Source organism: Thermobia domestica, chromosome 4 (genome assembly GCF_964235325.1).
Source record: "Thermobia domestica chromosome 4, izTheDome1.hap1.1, whole genome shotgun sequence".
Lineage (NCBI taxonomy): Eukaryota > Metazoa > Arthropoda > Insecta > Zygentoma > Lepismatidae > Thermobia > Thermobia domestica.
Genome location: NC_137457.1, coordinates 327322696 through 327326859, shown reverse-complemented (window position 1 = coordinate 327326859; position 4164 = coordinate 327322696).

Sequence of the window (4164 nt, the reverse complement as noted above, 5' to 3'; positions counted from 1 at the left end):
GTGGAGAAAGAAGAAGAAGCAGTGATGTCGATGGAACCAATAGCAGCACCAGTGGGGGAGGGTGGAAATGCTAATAATGATCTGTATTTATTAGAAGATGGGGAAGACGATGTATTTATAGCAGCGTATAATAAATGGGAACGACTTCAAAAAATAAAAAAACTAAAAGAAAAATTTTTGTAAATACTTGTAAATATAATGTAAATAAATCATGTTTTGGGTGATTGGGTAAATTTTGAGTTTCCTTTCCTTTGAATTTTTAAAACCTACCTAAGAAAGGTCATAAAAATGTCTAACTTTTTTTCCGTGTCATATTGAACTTATAGATACCGTTTATTAACAGAAACGTTTCGAAGCATAGAAAAGATATTTTCAGAATAAGAATTGTTGTTAGAATTTTTTTTAAAAAACCAGGAAAAAATCTTTATGCTTTTCAGTACGTTGCACTATTTAGTTAACAGTTTCAATTGAAAAGATTTTAATTATAACTAATTTGATTTCCTTTAATATCAAATTGTACTTGAGTTTTTCTTTTATTTTTAACCAAAATACATAGTTGTAGGGTGAAACAAGCTTAATGAGATATTTGCTGGTGTCCATAAATAAGAATTAAAACAACATTTTCGTTTACTAATTAGTTGTTGCTATTAAATGATAGTATACTGAAAGAAAAGTCTGAATTTTTACTTTTTGATTAAATCCGTTTAAGATGACTGAATGAATTTATTTTATTCTCTCACTTGTATAAGATGTTCGAAGAATATGTAAGAGAATAAAAAGATACTCTCCTAATAAATTACTCGGAGCAACTTATTTTATGGAGACAAGATAGAGAATTTGAATACTTTTTCTTCTGTGAACACTAAAATGTAGTTGGTGTCAGGGAACATACAATAAAATCAGTTTTTTTATTCCTTGAATAATTAACTAGGTATTTCTTTTGGGTTTGAAGCTGTGGATTTGCGAACCACGGTATTGTATATAAAATTTGTGCAAAAACAGAATAATATCCAACTATTTAAGGTAAATATAGATAAAGGGTTTCAGTGTAGAATGACATATATGTTAATTGGCATACCATTATCTATTTGGATGAAATGGAGTCCCATACACTTAGGTCATGAAGATTTGTTGTCTCTTAGACACTTTATAAAAAAGCGGCCATGAGAAACACAAATACTTGTCATAAAATGTTCAAATAATTGGAGTATCCTAGGATCAACCCCCAAGCACTAAAGGTGACCACTAACCCATCGCAATCCCCAAAGACAAAAGAACTTTAGTTCAGTTCAGTTTAGATACTTTGTGCAGCATGGAATCGAACTCTGAATAAATGTAAAGATTAAATAGCAAATTGTTTCTTAGAAATAAAAAAATTACTTACTTACTTACTATGGTGTCTGTGTACGCTTAATTATGAAATTATTTTGAATAATAAATGAAATCTGTGAGTCCCACGATTATGTCGGATCACTTTAAAAAAGGTTATGAAATTGGTGGAATGAAGAAAAAGAAGTGGGAGAACATGTTGTTTGTTCAGCACAATTTATAAGAAATAAATCCAAACTTAATGTTGTCATAAAAATGTTGAAATAATTGATGCAAGCGGTAATCGAACCAAAAACCCTAAACAGTGAAAATGAACGCTTTACCACTGAGCCCTTATGGCTCCGCTATGAGAAATGAAATAATTGATGTAAACGGTAATCGAACCAGAAATCCTAAGCAGTGAAAATGACTGCTTTATCATTAAGCCATTATAATCCTATATTGATAAATGAATACCTAATGAAGAAAAGTCTAACTGTAGAAACCAACTAGCACTGAAAAAACTAAACATTGAAACTTTGTCAGCATAGTAATCCATATAATTTTATTGGATGCTCAAGGAAATTGTATTTTCAAAAGTGTTAAAATTAAATGTGAATCATGGGAGGGACCTGTTATGAAAGAATAAAAGTTTGGTCTCGATAAAAAAACAATAGTGAACTATGGCTAACGTACTTATAGATTTATTATCAAATCTTTGAAAAACTTTGAACAAATCTTTTCTGTTTTGAACAGTACATAAGTAAAATTAATGAACAACTGTGTGTCAAATAAGTAAGATTAATACATACTAAAAGATGGTTGTTTTCAAGAACTTGAACTGAAAATTGCTTCTACCGGCCTTCTTTTTTTTTTTTAAAAAAAACAAATGGTTAAATGAAATGATAGGAAAAGCTGTTAGATTAAGTTTAGTTGACCTCCCCTTTGAACAGTAATGGGTATTTTATATAATCTTACAAAGTTATTGTTCGTGAAGAAAAGTGTAAATAAAATGATGATGATTTTCTACATGACTATGGTCTGTTACCACCGATAACATGTACGCTATCCGCTTAGCAAAGAGGAGGAGGGACATGTTGGGAGATTGAATCTAATTCAATACAATAGAGATATATAACCTAACGCATCGATATAAACACCCGTTTAAATAAGTAAATGATCTTTGAATATATGTCATATAGACATGAAAAATGAATACAGATAAATAGGAAATAAATCAGTGATTACTTGTACAAATAAATAAATTTTACTTTCATGAAACTTCAAACATAAGAAGTTTGTGAAACAGTTTATTCTCCTTTGCCATTGCAAAAGTTGGTGTTAGTTTTTTTTTCTTTCCTAAGCTTTTAACATATAGCATACCTAATGAAAATTCACAGGAATTTCTAGCACTGATCAAATACATAATGTAGGCTTCAGTTTTAACATATATTCACAACTTACTACATGGATTGTCTACAAGAATCCTTAACATTTGGCGAATTTTCGATAGCATTTTGTTTCTCCCTATTGTACGCAATACTTTATCTGTAAACATATTTAGCGAAAGTTCAATAATTATTGTCTTATGATAACAACAGTAATAAATTTTTTCAAGTGTTGAGTATTCTGTAGATAAGATACCACCACTCGTTGCTAAAAGTTGTCACAAAAGGAAGTAATCCACCATGTCTTAAATGTAAAATAACCAAAAGTATATTTAAAAAAAGGATTTAAAAGCATTATTTATCGACACGTTGGAATCCAACAGGCTAATTAAAAGACAAGTAAATACAAAAGGAGCTATTGGGGTTTCAGGTATCGTGATTTCTAATTATTGCTTTCAATGTGAATATATAGAAATTCAAGCACGCGCAGTAAACGGTTTGAGTGACTTTGTCGCTTGTAAAACTAATGCAAAGATGAAATATTCAAGCTAATTTGGATAATAAAAGAATAGTATCTAAAACTAATAGGGGGTGGAAACTATGAGTTTGAGGTTTACCTTAAACTTGTTCAAACCTGTTTTCATTGGTTAATTCAAACATGTCATTACATCCCACGGTGAAAAGTATAAATACCGCGGTTAAGAAAGCTACATAAGAATATTGTTGTACTGGTTGTAGTCGATGAAAAGATTTCTTCTTTGTATGGTGGTCAATGAAGATATTTGTGCCTAGTGTTTTTTTATTTTAGTTTGATCACTTCATATTAATTTATCATCTCGTAATAAATTACTCGAACACTTACAGTGTTATTTAAAATTAAAAAGTCGTAAAAGCAACTACGTTGTGAACTATTATATAATTCGTTTACTCTGTCGAACTGAAAAATGTCTAATGCTGAAAACGTATTGGTTTGTTTCTGCGATAATATTCACATCACCATTCAGTGCTTAATAAATGCTTTTCAAATGTGGGAATCTAAAACAAGAAGTATGTTTCTTTGCAGTGGGTGTGCACATGGATTGAAAGACGCAATAAACCATGACTGTATTCTGTTACATAAAAATATATTGAAAACAAAAGTACTAGGTGTTATTATGGATATGGACACACAAAACGAAATTTGGTATACGTTTCAAAAAATGCACGACAATACTTTTAATAAATTAGAACAGTTTTTTCATATATATGATGATGCCATTCATAATGATACATTTGTTAATCAACTGATAGAAATATTTTTGCAGAAAGATTTTAAGAAATTCTTAATTTGGAATGAAAAACAAAGTGATAGTGATAGTGTTTGTGATTGAAAAAATATGAAGACGTATGGATGAAAATGTTACTCTTCTGTAGGTATATTACATGTTCAAACTGTAAAAAGGCACAATTTGCCATGATTTTTTTCTGT